This window comes from Dicentrarchus labrax, unplaced genomic scaffold (assembly GCF_905237075.1).
Source record: "Dicentrarchus labrax unplaced genomic scaffold, dlabrax2021, whole genome shotgun sequence".
NCBI classification, from domain to species: Eukaryota; Metazoa; Chordata; class Actinopteri; family Moronidae; genus Dicentrarchus; species Dicentrarchus labrax.
The window spans coordinates 17,012,292-17,027,898 of record NW_026136724.1 but is presented as its reverse complement, the minus strand read 5'-3'; the positions used below and the strand labels follow the sequence as shown (position 1 = coordinate 17,027,898).

General features: G+C 40.6%; 1 protein-coding gene across 11 annotated transcripts in view; it reads right to left on the bottom strand.

Annotated features, from left to right (window-relative positions):
- ppfia2 (PTPRF interacting protein alpha 2) overlaps nucleotides 1-2,515 on the bottom strand; it is a 157,757-nt gene extending 155,242 nt beyond the window's left edge. For 5 of the 11 annotated variants that reach the window (XM_051392375.1, XM_051392376.1, XM_051392377.1 and 2 more), the window contains exon 1: nucleotides 2,173-2,515. The gene's annotated coding sequence lies outside the window, so the exon portion shown is untranslated. The remainder of the gene's footprint in view (nucleotides 1-2,172) is intronic. The other 6 variants (XM_051392379.1, XM_051392381.1, XM_051392383.1 and 3 more) reach the window with 2 other exon arrangements.
- Nucleotides 2,516-15,607: the final 13,092 nt, after the last annotated feature.

Sequence of the window (15,607 nt, the reverse complement as noted above, 5' to 3'; positions counted from 1 at the left end):
AACAGCAATAAGACGCCACATGTAGGGAAACCTTGATGACATTCTTGGTAAATGAATTACTCTCAATATTGGACACCAGTATACTGACAGTTAAATAATAGCTGAAAACTGGCATTTAACTCAACTCAACAATAGGTATATTTTGATGCAGTGACCTTCATCAGGTGTTTCACTTAACGCACAGGTAAAAACAAGGTCTGGTAAGGAAGCAGGGGAATAAATACGATTTTGAAGGCTATAAAATAATCGAATAATAATCAACCGTATTTCTTTTACCAATAAAATTCGCTCAAAATTGAATTGAAGAGTTAATATTTCTTCTGTTTTAAAGGAGCTATTTAAGTTATGTCAAATCTACCAACAACTGTTGCTTTATTTCCTGAATATTAGTAATTATTAGCCCAAATTACACACTGCATAAATGGAGATGAGTCAAAAGTACATAAAGAATATTGTGCATCTGTCAATTCTACCACAAAATGTTGTTTTCATGTATTCTACTGTGACTGACATCCTCATGTGAACACTGATACACTGAGCAGTAAAAAGTGAATGAGACAGAGAGGGGATGAGGAGGATGGCATTGGTGTAGAGTTACACCCAGCCTGCTGCCATTAGGGAGGCAGGAAAGGGAGAGGAGGCTGTGCATCAAGTGTGTGTTTGTGCATGTGTGTCTCCATTTGTCTGAGTGCGCTTTACCTCTACCTGTGTGTGAGCATCTGTGTGAGGGAGGAGGAGGGGGGAGTTTCTGTGTGTGTCCTCTGATGTGTGTGTGTGTGTGTGTGTGTGTGTGTGTGTGTGTGTTCATTGGTTGTGTGTTCAACTGAAAATAAGTCTGCATGCACATGAAAGCATGAAAGGACAGCGTGTAGCCTTTAACATCGCCCACAATCCCCTGCAGCAAGGTCATGCAAACCATCAATCGATAGAGATTGAATAAGAGCGCGGATCGAGGTGAACAAAAAAGGCAATAAAGCTAAGGTTGTAACTGATTTGAGTCGTGCCACCAGCCACGACCACCAACATTTCAATTGGATTCCACCTTCCTCATTATGGAGGTTTTGGCAACAGTCAAACCCGGCCCTTAAAAGCATCATTTTATAGACATAAACGCCTCCGCCACAGGTAGCCACCCCTCTGCGTGACACCTCAAGGTAATAAAAGCTTTGTCTGCACACCAGACATATTAGGAAGCGGAGTGTATTTGCATGGTTGAGGTGTATCACTGGAAAGTCACACTCTTTAATGCAAAACCGTTAAATTAAGCATCCTGCTCCTGCATAATGCATCCCTGTCACACTTGGGAACAGCGCGTGCCACAACTTCAGCAACCCATGCAAATATTGCCATGTTCGTTTATTGTCCTGGTTGCAAAAGTTAATATTCCTTTGCAACATCAGAGGAAGATCACAGCTTCGCCTGCAGCGATTAACCTTCCGGCATCAAATGAAGCCAGCGCCAGGATGTGTGTGTCTTTTCATTCATTCACATCTACAACAGGGAAAAAAGTGTGTATGAATGTGTGTGTGAGGTGGAGAGGAGGGAGGTGATAGATAGGGATTGATGGAAGAGAGACAGAGAGGCTGTTCATGCTCTCTCCCTCCTTACATCTCTATAATAGCCGGTAATAATATTGTTTATAGGAGGGGCAGCTGTTCCTCCTATGACAGCTCCTCTTTTACACACACACACACACACACACACACACACACACACACACAAGCCAAGGCGGCCTGACTGCGGCGCTGATCGCGTCTGTACACCTCTGTAAAATCTCCTCCTCATTCTCTGAAATGATAATTGGGGAGAATCCTTGGCTATTGTCTCAAGTGCATTACATCATGCCAGCCTCTCAGTCTGCATCCCGCCCCCCTTAAACTCTCTCCACTGTGACAGCCGGCTGGAATTTATTTTTTATTTCTTCCTCCTGCAGAGCCTCACAATGTCATCCACACAGGCGAAATGTATAGGTAATATACACCACATATCCATCCACCCCGGGAGCCTTATACTCCTCCAGCATCCACCCCCCACCCACCCCACCTCTACCACCACCATCAGTCCAGAGTTGAGGATGTGAAGAGGGCACCGCACAGAAATCACCTTGAGCCTGCAGGAACAGGGGCAATGTAGGTCACCGCAATACCGGCGGGCAACAGTGTGCATACTCACAATTTATTCCTTTACTATCAGCGGGAGGCTCCGGCAAGCGGATCAATGACAACTGCAGTCTCTGCAAGCTAGACCATGAAGCGGACAATCCTAGGAGGCTTCTTCAGCGCAAACGAGCAGCGGCGCCGAGGATCCGATCGTAGAGGTGCGGCCGGTCCCCGCCGCTGGCATTGTCAAAAAACCCCAAAAGAGCAGGAATAATCGCCAAATTAGCCGCGTCGGGTAATGACATTTGATTACCGGGGCTACACACACACACACACACACACACCGGTTGAGAAATTATGGCATGTTACAAATTCTGCTGTGATAAGCGGAGCTGGAAAAGACCATTGTGGGAGCTGGCGGAGGGGAGGCGTGTTGAGTCTTAAAGTTGCAGCTGTGCAATTTTTTTCTCTCTCTCCTATAATGATCCAGACCTATAATAACGATGGTAATCATAGTAATGACAGTAATAATAATAATAATAATAATAATAGCATGTATTAAAAAAATGTAGCAGGCTAATAAAAGGCATTATTTTACTGTAACAAATTATGAAAAAAATAGTATTTACTGTAAAAACAACAAAATAAAATGTATAATCCTGACAGCATTAATAGAAAATGTAAAATGATTTCCAATCAAGTCACGCTTTTTCCATTCAAATTTTTTTTTTTTTCCCACAGTCAGTGAAGCAACTGCCAGTTGAAGCCATGCTCACCTTCTCTTGTCACACAGATGGTCTCTGCCAGATTCCAAGTGTTGTAATTGGGATTGTTCTGAGTTGTTCACAGTTGCATTTAGTCTGGTATTTTCACAGATGTGTTGGAAATGAGAGAAATCTCTTTGCTCACCTTCTGGATTCAGACGTGATTCTGGTGGGTGGTATCCAGTTCAGGGGCTCATAAACATTTTCACATAAAGATCCTCAAACAGTATCTGATCTGGTCACTGGTGATTTCCCTCAACAGATTGCAGGTGCAGATGAATTGCAGATGTGTCTTGATACACTGTGTGGTATGGATACCGCTGCCCACACCAGTTTGTGTAAGTCCGGGGATATTTTCATGGCTTGGGTCAGACCCCTTGAGGAAGATCTTCAATCTTCAATGATATTTTAGAGAAAAGTGTTCTTCCAAGGCCCTATCCTTTGTCTACATGATATTATGATATTATGTCCAAGTGATGTCATGTTTTTCCCATTTTGTTATGGAAGTCCTTGACTGGCCAAATCCCTGAAGTCAGGTTCCAAAATATTCTGGAAAGCCTGAAACCGGGAAAGTGGAGGCTGTAATTTCATAAAGGATTGTCCATATTTTGGGATTGCATATTCAGTCACATATAGGTGTAGTTTCTGGATGTCCATATACATTTGGCCATCTGCTGTAGCTGAGAGTGAAACCTGTGAGTTCTAAAATCCCTATTTCTTTATTTATTACATTTACAGTGAATCAAATTATGGTGGGATTCTTTTTTTTCGCCTTCTAGGAGCCACCATGAGAACCACTGAGGCTATAGGAGCATGCCCAGAGAGTCACTGGTTGGGTAGAGTAAGCACAAAGAATTAATGAAATGGTAATATATTCAAACTCACATTTTCATAAATAAATATTGCTCATAATAACAGCTGTGCAAGCAACACTGAGTTTTCACCCTGGAGTGGACAGCTAGCACCTGTAGCTTTCCCTCCAAGAGAAATAATGACTAAAAGACACAATATTTCTCCTAATCAGTGAGTTTGGGATCAATAAAGTCTTAATCAAGAATAAATGCAATGCGTTTCAATTTTGTTTGCTGTAACAAATGCTGAGGCTATTGTCCTGTGTTGGCCCATAGGCAATAAAACACTGAAATGTCACCAGCTGATGAATCCATACTTAATCTTGTCATTAAGAATCAATTTCTTCCCTGGAAGTTCACAGAGTTCTCTGTGTGTCTCCAAGAAGTTTTGAGATTATTAATAACTTAATAAATAACTGGGTTCTTATTTCAGAGCAAGTAGGCGCATTTAAAATGTTAAAAAGAAGAAAATGTTGGACAAAAAGCAGAAACTTTCTCACAGGACTGGGACAGGTGTAAAAGGGAGTCAGGTTACACTGCGAATCTCAGTTGCTCAATTCTGATTCACTTATCAGATTTGACCTTTTGTGGCCACAATTTGATATCTGAACAAATGATCCCTCTAAAGTAAACCACATGTGCAAAAGACTAATGCCAAAGTCTTCTGCTCATGCCAAAATACACAAATTAAACACAGGCCACATTTTTAGTTATTTTACATTTTTACTTTATTGTTAACACTTTATAATCTGCTGTGGTGTGTTATCTATCTAACTGACATTTCTTTTCTTTTCTTTTCTTTGTTTTTCTTCCGTTTCAGATTCATCTGATGACTGAGACTGTTTTGATGTCTGATTTTTCCAGGCTACAAGCCCAAATTCCCAATAAAGACTGAACTAGAACTGAAAAAGAAAAAAGGCCAAACATGTGTTGGTTTCACCTTCTCAAATGTGAGACTTTGCTGTTTTACATCACTGTTTATATTTATAATTAATCAATAATTTCATTAGTCGAAAAAAAAGAATGATAATTAAGATAATGATTACTTGAAGCCCTAAAGTCTTAACTTGTGTCTTTACATTGCAGCTGTTTCTCCTTTTGGCCCTGTGCAAACATCTCTCTTTATACACCTTTAAACACACTGGTTCAAATTTGGCTCTCCTTCTCAATATTTCTTTATTCCACTGAGTGCCATCAACACAAATATTACATCTAAGTCTTGGTGTGAAAATGCACTCTTCAACAAAACAAAAAAAAAACAATACTGAGTAGTGAGAATCTCATGGCAGTCGTAGTAAAATTCTCTCCCCTTACAACAGCTTAGTGTCAGTGTCATTTTTGTTTTCAGATCATTTACATTGCATTACAGTGTTTGGTTTCATTTAAGCAACAGTTTAGATAATAATGCAGATAACAGCTCTATTTCTCTCTGAGCACCTCTGTACTCCATCTCTCTCTCAGCAGCAGCAGCAGCAGCAGCAGTGTGGGCTTGTGACAAATTTGTTGCCTGTAAACTGACCAGCGATTGATGTCACTGTCCGTGGTGCTGAATCCTGTGCGCTTATGCTGCACTGCACTGCAGCCCAATGGGGAGACTGCTGAAAATGTAGATAGATAGATAGATAGATAGATAGATAGATAGATAGATAGATAGATAGATAGATAGATAGATAGATAGATAGATAGATAGATAGATAGATAGATAGATAGATAGATGTAGACTACAAAGTATTGCAACCAACTGTTTTGTGTTGTAACATCAGAACATTACATTAGATTTTTTTTTTAATCATGTCATCAAAGATCTATGGACGAGTGTATCCTGTTCTTGGATTCTGGGAAAACATCCATTCCGGTGGATTTATCTGCCCTACTACCTGTCAAGGCCAGGATACTTAATTAACATACATTATGCACTAGTCTGGTGTTTCCTGTCTCATTCTTCTCTTTAGCAGGGACTGAATCCCACCTGGGAAAATGCTTTCAGATACCTCTTTTCTGTGTTGCAGCCCCAGCTTGTTTTCCCCCCTTTTCTTTTCCTCTTGTCTGATAAATTACCAAAACAAACACAGTGCAAAGTGGTAAAGTGGAGTGCTGGCTCTCCCTTCAAGTGAAAAAATACTCACTTGTGGGTTATAGAGCCTGCATGAATACACTGGTTAGGCACTGACACACCTAGAACTTGACAATAAAGGCAGCGGGACATTTCCCATTATGTATTAATGGTTTTGAATTCTAGTGTGTGTCTTTGAAACAGAAGGTTTGGTTTGTTTTCTGGAAATTACAATTACAATAACCTCATTACAATTACCTGTTTATAATGCACCTGACTGCTTCTATACCGTCCCACCCACTATATTGACCTACTCTGTGCATGCTCTGCTACTACAGAGTCATATCACTCCTGTCGTTCCATATTAATTTCCCTAGAGGAGTCCATATAAACCTCTGCATATGAATGGTTGAAAAAGTCACATAGTGACTGGTTTGTCTCAGAGACAGTTGCACAGGCAAATCTTAAACCTGAGATTTGTACGATGAATCCTTTGACTGTGCCATCAGTGGAAATGATGCTAAAACAGGGTGCCAGTTAAAAGGCAATGATCAAAGCGATAAAGGAATCAAGAGGAAAGCTATAAAAAGAGACCTATAAAAAGAAAAGAGACCTGTGACGCTGCTCAAATCTAATCCTCCTCCTCATAGCTTGACACGCTAAATGTGTGAATGTCATTAAGCGAGTCACCCTCCCCCTTTCGTCATGCAAATGGGCCCCTTTTCATGCGCAGGGTTAGCGCATGCAAATCTCACATCAAAATCTCAATGATCTCAAAGGCTAAGCAGTTGAGCTCCTCACGGCCAATTAAAAAGGCACACACACCCGGCTACAGAAATGCTGATGCAAATGTTTGCCCAGGATGATGGAAGGACTTTGTGCAACGGTTAATATAAATTAATAAATGTTAATGTAAACAGTCATCCATATGATGTGACAGCTGAGAAAATGCTCTCACAAACTCGAGGGGAAGATGGTGGAGTGCTGCCTGGCAGGACGCCCTGCCTCTCCAGGTTGTTTCACGAAGATCAAAGAAAATGTGTATTATCAAGGCTGACATTTTTCACATCTGTTAGCATGTTTTTGGCAGGGTTCCCTTTTTGAAAGTCCATCACCTCAGCCTCCATTCCCTCTGTCCTGCAGAGGATAAAAAACACACATTGACATACATCATGCCACAGCCTGTGCAAAGAAAGAGCAGCCAGAGGTCTGCTATCTGTATGACTTTCTTGAACCTCTGTTTTTAAGGCCTGGCTAGAATCATAAATGAAGCAGGCTGCCAACCTCTTGCTGCTTGATACACTGATAACAGAGATGAGCTCGGGCCGGGGTATGAGATGCATTAGAGAGACAGAACCGAGAGGGATTACAGGTGTCGGGACTCTTGTAAATCTTTTTATCTGCCGGGCCCACCCCCTGAGAAAGAAATGTTATTGCACCTTAACACACATCTCCTCCATCGGTTGGCACACAGAATTAATTTCCCCACGTTAAACAGTGTTAATACTTTTTTTTAAAAAGCAGTTCTGTCGTTTCAGGGCTAAATGGATCTTAACTGTTAAAAGAGTTTCTTATTTTACCCTTAAACTAACCAATCAGTATAGTGCTCAAGTTGCTTGTGTTGTCAAAAACAGATATTCAAATGTTTTATAATACAAAACACGGAAAGGCAGCACACATGATCAGCCATTATTTCAATTATTTCAGTTTTTTTCTGTTATCAATTAATCAACAAATAGATGTTTTACTAGAATAAAGGTTGTCTGATTTGCCAAAGATTTGTGATGCTTCTTTAAGTAATGGAATTTGGAACCACTGTTTACATTTCTGTAGTCACAGTTTATACTTAAAGGGCAACCTCATCGATTTTAGGGAGTATTACTGCATATGTTAAGAAAGTTGTACGAAGCCTTTTTTGGCCATGGACAGAGCTGAGCAAAGGCTGATAAACTGCCTCACTTGAGTCAGCTTTGGTTGGTGCTGAAGACTACAAGTCCAAAAATCTGTGGGTGTAGAGTTAGAAAGAAGTGAGTTTACCAGACTCTCCTCATCTCTGCTTTTACATTAGCTGTCGTAAGCTTAATACACCTGAATCTCCAAGACCAAGAGTTGCATTGTGGGTAATGAAGATGTAAGTTGAAGAGGAAGCTTGGAATAAAAAAAGACTAAAAAAACTGTCCATAGTGAGTCTGACAGTGTCATTGGAGTGCAATGCTAAATCAATGGAGTACTCTTTCTTGTAGTCTTAAAATCAGAATCAAAGCTTTTGCTCTGTGAAATATTTAAACTGACAGAATCAGGAAGCAGGGTTTAGTATCCCCCTGGGTGTTGATATACGTGTTTGTTTATATATTTGTCTTTGACAGGTAAGTCATGAAGCTTAAATCAAGAGAAGACATTTTTAAACCAGTCCACTGAAACGAAATGTTATGTTTGATGTACAGGGGAACTCCAGCGGTTTAATATTGCAACTCCATAAAGTTGGTTCCCACATGTGAGAGACATATTAAAAAAAGAAAGATCCAGTGGAAGTCGAGATACCCTGACTTTGATTCTACAATGTGGAAAAGCCCTTTATCCCACAGTTCCCATAATAACTAAGTAGCATCTTTTGTTAGATCCTCGCTGCCTGCTAAATGTTCATGTCTTTCAAACTCAGCGCCCCTGTTTGAAACACAGGTTTTGGGTTAAAGATTTAAGCAAAAAGAACAAAAGAAAAAGTATACCTTTAAGTCTGTTATTCTGACAAATTTACTGTAAAATCACACACTGCCAGAATTTCATCATGACTTTTTAGAGAGTTTCTCCCACACAGGCTGAAAACAAATGACGTCTTAAAGCTGCAAATGATTCATGCAGCATTAATACTTGACCTGTGCTCCATGCTGTATAACAACTCATACCATAACCAGTCATTACACTACCACAATATGCTCCCATTTCTTGACAGGTTATATCATTAGCATTCACCATTAATGTAAATGGCAGCGAGCAAAAAAAGTTATGGCCACGTTCACATTTACTACCCTCATGAGTGGCCTTTTAGTTTTTATGACAAACACTTTTCATGCTGGGGACAATATAGAATAATGTCTCTCACTAGGATGTTAAGCTGTTTAAATAAAAAAAAGACGACAGGCTGGATGGGCTTATTGTTGGAGAGTATCTAAGGATAAATGGCTTGCTGACTAAGCGGGTGAAAGCAATTTTCATACAGGAAAAATATTCGCTGCAGCAAGCAATTACCACAACACTATTTGATATACTGTACATGTGCTGTATAGGGGTTGCTTGTATTCCCCATGCAAGTCTGTTTAATTTTGCATCTGCAAAGATGAGCGAAGGATGTCCAAGTATTCGAGTATGTGAAATAATATGTGGAAGAACGAGGTGGATGGGAGCAAGAGAGGAAGATTAAACTAAAGCTGAACCGTTCAGAGATTGACAGTCCCACACTTTACCCCCTTCACAGAGAGAAAGAAAATGAGAGGGGGGTGAAAGAAACAAATGCAGACAGAAGGTTAACAGCCTGAGTTAACTAAAGCGACACCTCAGTCAGGAAACAGCAGCGTCAGGTTAAGGCCTGTTGATAGAGCTCACACATTCAAGTGATCGGGCACTAACAAAGGTAATCAGTCTGTACAGTTCTACCTCCACCCCTCCTGATCGCAACACTGAGAGATCTTTGTCCTCTTCAAAAAGCCTATTCAGATGGAAAATACTACTTCTCAGGACAAATGTGTGTGTTAACTAATGCTGCATTCTTAGGTATAATGTTTAAATATAACTATTAATGGATGGATGGATGGATGAACATGGACAAGAATGTTAACTCTCCAACATTTGCTAATTACCTCTTAACACAAAGTACAACTGCAGCTGATGGGAATATCATTTGTTTTTAAGGTATTTCATCACAAACCAATGTTTTGGAAAAAAATCTAATTTGACCTAATAATGGTGCTTTAGTCTGGACCAAAGTGGTGGACTGACTGAATGAATGACCAACCGACGTCACCATTTCTAGAGCCTATCAGAGAGGAAAGCGTCATCCCCACGGATGCTTCCAGGCGTATTTTGCTCAAAAAGATCCTCAGTATATCCAGCATTTTCACTCCCATCAGTCACGTAGAAGAATGAAGGTTAAAGTGTGCAATTTACTGAAGCCACATTACACGAAGCAACGGTAGCACACTTCTGCACAATCTAAATATAGAAAAAAGAAGGTATGATTTTTCAGTGTTAATTTATCTATAGAGCAGGTGATGAAGTCTGTAAAAATAAACCAATAATCTTTCACTTTCACACCTCTTAGAGCCACCAAAGGCACCAGACTGTACGAAAAGCAGCGATAAGGGAGTCATAGTGGATGGTACTGAGCTGAAGTTGAAGAAGAAAGTATCTGATTGACGTGAAAAGGAAAAAGGAGATAGATAAACTTTTTTCTTTGTTGACACCTACATATAGCTGCCAAGACTGTCCAAAACTTCATCCGAGCAAAGGATACATTTTTCCTTTTGACATGTACCTTATGAGGCAAAGGGGATAATCCACCCAGCTCAGTATGACCGTATGGAAATGATAGCATCAGAAAATTCAGCTCAGACGTCACTGAAGCCATGTGTCAGAGGTCAATGTCAGAGCTCCAAGGCCACGTATGTTGCCCTCTTCATACCTCGCACGGACAGAAAGACAAGCGCGGCTGCTGTAGCCATTAAGTATTAATCGAGTGTGCTCCTCCGCAATTTGAAATCCAATTGACTTTTTGTAGCAGGGCGGCAGGGAGAGGGAGATGGAGGGAGCTGGCTGTTAGGAGAGATAGCTCTGCCTTGAACTGCAGCAGAGATCAGTGGAGCTTTGAGACGACAGCAACCCCCGGCGTGATGTAGTGTTCGCCAGGAGCAATTACAGTCTTATATGCCACCACATTTCTGTTCAAACTCTTATCTATTTTTAATGCCGCTGGGCTTTCGACGTTGATACATTGCGTTGATGCCATGAAGTAACTGTTCATATCTCAAACCCGCCAAAGAAGATGCTGTGAACCATGCTGGGAATGGTTGTATATCAGAAAAGGAAAGGGCTTCAGTGTGCCTTTAAATCATCTTTAAAATGGAATTTAAAAAAACGCAAACAGGAGTAAAATTTACATGATGCTGCAGAATCTGTGGTCCTGTTCCCAACTTTGTCAAAGCACCACAGTTGAATCTTAAAAATGAGAAGACAAACATGTTATATATACAATATATACAAAATGACAGATTATTATCAACTGATTTATTGAGAAATAAAATACACAGAAGTATGTGAAAATAAAGAGTAAAAAACAGGTTGGTGGAAACATGTTTTGAAGACACATGCAATTTTTCACTCAACACACATATACGCACATAGATCACAATATCTTTTCCTGTGCTCTAGGCAGAGTGAAATCCTTAATCTCATAAAAAGGTTCCATGCTGTGGTCCTCATCTGTGAGCTGTCAGTGTCACAAATAGAAGCTGCTGTAAAAGTTAGTAGTTCAGTCGAGTAGAATTAGTGCTGATAGTACCTGTTGTACTTGAAACAGTGGTGAGTACTAAACCATATGGAACCATGAATGTTTTCTGTGAGTTATCTGCCATTTAAAAAGAGTTAAATTAGTCATTTTACATGTATTCAGTTTGACAGCATTGATTTTAGCCTTTGTTCACTTTGACTGTGTAGGAATTCTTCTGTACATAAATTCAGCAACCATCACAGAAAGATGGACAGTTTGAAACTATATATGACTTGATTTTGCTGTCTGTATAATAAAGCTTACAGTTGACCATATATATCAGCTAAAATATTTTTTAAAAAGCTGTTTTAAAAATTACCCTTGGATTACACTACAACATATTCATTCTGCCAAACTAAAAGTATGAAAGCACTCAACAAATGTAGACACTTGAAACATAATTGTGCAAATGCACCTCAAATTCTAGAAATATACTTTCAGCATGGAAAAAAAACATTTTCTTTCTTGGGATTGTGTACTACTATGACTGCAAAAGGTCCTTGACCAAGAAACTTTCAGATAAGTGCTGCAGTGACCAAGAGGTTTTTATAGCTTATTTACTATTTTCCTTTTGGTAAGTATAAAGAAAAAGTTTTGTGTTAGCAATCTCTTCATTAAAGCAGATAATTACACTTTGTGACTCAGAGATAAAGTTAATATACCGGTATTTTATAAAATGATACTAAATTCCCTCCTTTACTTGCTAAATCACTCCACAATATGAAATGAAAAAGGCAGATCCAATGATGCATCACAGGCATATTAGACAGACAAGTAGACCCAGAGAAAACCTGACAGTCTCTTAGCAACATCAGTGCAGATAGACCTTTCGAAAAATGAAGATCCATGGATCTGCTCTTACGTAATTGTAACAGATCATGCAACACTCCTGGAATCCATAGATCCACTGTCATTGTGCATGACAGAGGGAAGAACAATAGGGCAGAGAAGAGATTGTGTTGGATCAATGAACTGAGAGGCTAAGAAAACCTTAAAAAGGGTAACAAATAGAGAAATGTGTCATGATATTGGTCCTCAGAACAATGATTCATTACCTGTGTTGCTCCACCTGGACCATTAGTTGGTGGCTGTGGTTAGAAATGATTCACCGAGCGCAGGGACAGTTTCTCTAATGGTCGTCTTTACTGTCTTATCTACAGGTGCATTATCTGGAGCAAATGGCCCCAGGCACTTATTTATGACCATAAGTCACAGATGAATAAAGCAGGGATGTTTTGCCCTCTGCCTTGCTTTGCCTCTGCTGCTGTGCATTATCATTGATGGAGAGCAGGGCTGCTTATGTGCATGTCTCGCATCCATCTGGTGAGAAGAGCAGGGGTGGGATTTTCAGCTTTCCCTCCCTGCCTTTTACGAAATAAGCGGGGCTGTTTCTCGAAGATTCGTTCACGAAGGTTGCAGGAATGCTTGTAAAGGTTCAGACCCTGGAAAATTCTCCCCCAAACGGCCCCTGTTAACACAACTTTGTTCGGCTGACTCACTCGCTCTGCAGAAAGGCCCCGCGTCTGCTCTGCCCTTGAAGTGAATGAGACTGAAACAAAATCAATTGAATTGGAGGAGAACTCGGTCTCTCTCTTTTATGTGTCAAGGAGAGAACTCCTGTTGCATCCGGCCCTGATTGGCCGAACAGGGTCCCAGTTGCCAGGCAACCATCCAGCGGTGTATGGGGCCTAGCTGACAGACAGCTGCTAATGAAGCCGGGGCGGTGGGTAGAAGGAGTGTGCTGCAGAAAATGGTTATCCGATCTCCTTTCTCATGCCTCACACGTCCCGGGGTCCTCATGCAGGTACACATCACTGTACATCTACACACACACCAATGCTTACATGCACATGTATACACACTCATTTACTTCCTTCTTGTGTGAAGCATCATCCCACAGGGGCCAGAGTCAGGTGCTTGAATGCAATCATGTCTTAGACAGCCCCCACCTCTTACACCATCACCACCCCCCTCATCACCCAATGACTAATATTTACACAGCGAAGGAAGGAAAGGCATGCGTAATCACTGTTCAAAAGGTTTCTGCAAGCGAAGTCTCTTTTTCACTCCACTGTGTCAGAGGTTTTAGAAAGTAGAGGACTCAGAGGTGTAAAGACACAGATGGCATCCACACAAACATGACAACCACAGAGCAGAGTGTTGATTGCTGTGCATGAGTCACACTCAGGTCACACATACAGATCCTGCAGTGAGCATCCCGCTCAATCTGCTTGGACGCACTGGAGATCCAATGGGAATAGACGATACAGTAATATATTTTATTTAGTATGTCAAAACACAAATATTGTCCAAGTGGGAGGTTTCCAGTTGTGTTGTGTGTGTGTGTGTGTGTGTGTGTGCATGTTTCGTGTGTGTTAGAGACTACTGCCTGTAAGACAAAACCTTTACCCAAAGTGTTTCATTGTGCTTTTTGCCTGTGACATTTTAATGCATGTAATGTTGTAATAATGATGCAGTGTTGTACTTCACTGTTTCTTCATTGTCTGTCTCAATGCTATTACACCATTCATGTGCTCTTAATGTAGTTTTATATGCTCCTCTGCAGAGTGCTTTAGCAGCCACTGGAACAGCAAAGCTAGGCTGCCAGGCCCCCAGCAACTCGCTGCCTTGCCTGCTTGTGGTGCAAATGGAGCAAAGCTCAGGCCTGTGGGCAATTTCCACTTCGCCAAAAATAAGTGGCAAGTTTCCAAATAATGTCAGTGGTCATTGAAAAGAAGTCTGGACCAGGAGGTATCAGTGTCTACACTGTCAACACTACAAAATGTGTGCTGTATACCAGTTATAATTTGGTCAAGGAGCTCACCATGCAGCTGCAAGGGTTCAGAAGTGACACAAAAGTCAAAATGAAATAAGAGAAGAAAATATATATTTGGAGGAAAACAAAAGTGTGCGGACAATGCCCTCCACAGCAGTTACTGTGACGTAGTTGCATTTCGCCAACAAGAATAAGACTTGCACCACAGGCGTAAAAGCACATGAAGTCAAAGGTTTTTAAATTGCTTTAAAGTAATTTGGCATTTTATTCGGCATGGTCATAGTCAAAAATAATGAAAATATATTCTGTAGCTACACATTACATAACTATGTGGGACAAACTACCAATCATAAAGATTGTTTCTGATCAGTCAAAGAAGAATTGTACAGTATTCACTTCAGTCTCACCACTGTAGGCTAAAGAATATAAGCTTTTTTTTCTTACACTGCTAGAGATTAAATGAGTGTGAAGATGAAACAGAGGTCACAGGGTAGTGTCAGAAAATAGGATAAGATGCAACTAATATAATAGTATATTAGTCTTGAATGCAATGAAAATAAAGCCATATATTAATAAATGTTGTCAACGGAATGTCTTAGGTTACTCATTGTAGCAATCCTGGGATCAAATAATACCTAATACCTTTACTATAGATATTTTACTATATTTTGATTCTCTTTCTTTACATAATCAAGTCAAAATATCTCCAGATGAATGAAAAGTAATGCATAGTTGTTGGTTTTGACATCTGCGTCTGTCCGCCCATCTGCCCAGTCCCTTTTCCCATTTAGAAATGTGTGCCCCAGACACCTAGTTTGTCGGATCGTGTCTAACATCTTCCATACGCAATGAATCTTGTTATGTGGGATAAACAAGATCGTTGAGTCCCTCGATAGATAAGAGCCTCCCCCTCAAGGTCTTTCAGCACTCTCTCCAGGCGACAGCTGATTGATGGCGTCCCCATAAAGGTTTCATGAGGCCAATGTCAAAAGGCCTTGTACTCTCACCTGCAGTGATTCCTATGTTTCGGAGGAATGATGGACCACCTGTCTGGTTTATCACAGGGATATGCGGTGAGGGAATGGATAGTTATCCACTGAAGTCACATCATATACTTTGAGTGACTGGAAGGAATTCTTTTTAAAAGCAAATAAAAATCCATGCAATGTCTGTTATACGCTGCTTAAAAAAAATCAGCCATCTGATTGTCTTTTAACAATAACATGACCGCTATTAAGTCTTCTCAGACTGCTTAGATTGCCTGAGATTGTTTATCTAACTGACAGGGAATTACTTTTTCAACAGATGGCATGTATAAAATGCCCGAGTGGCCCCATCCTACAGTCTTCTGAACAATACATTATTTCCTCCTGAATGTTGTGTGCTCTCTATTTCAAAGGCAAAGTGTTTAGGGCCTGCTGAGAGCCCAGATATGCAGCAGACATAAATAATTCAAGCGGGAGCAAGGGCAGGATACACATAGGGTCCTAGGAGACTGGAAACCAGTGAATCTCACCAGTGCTAG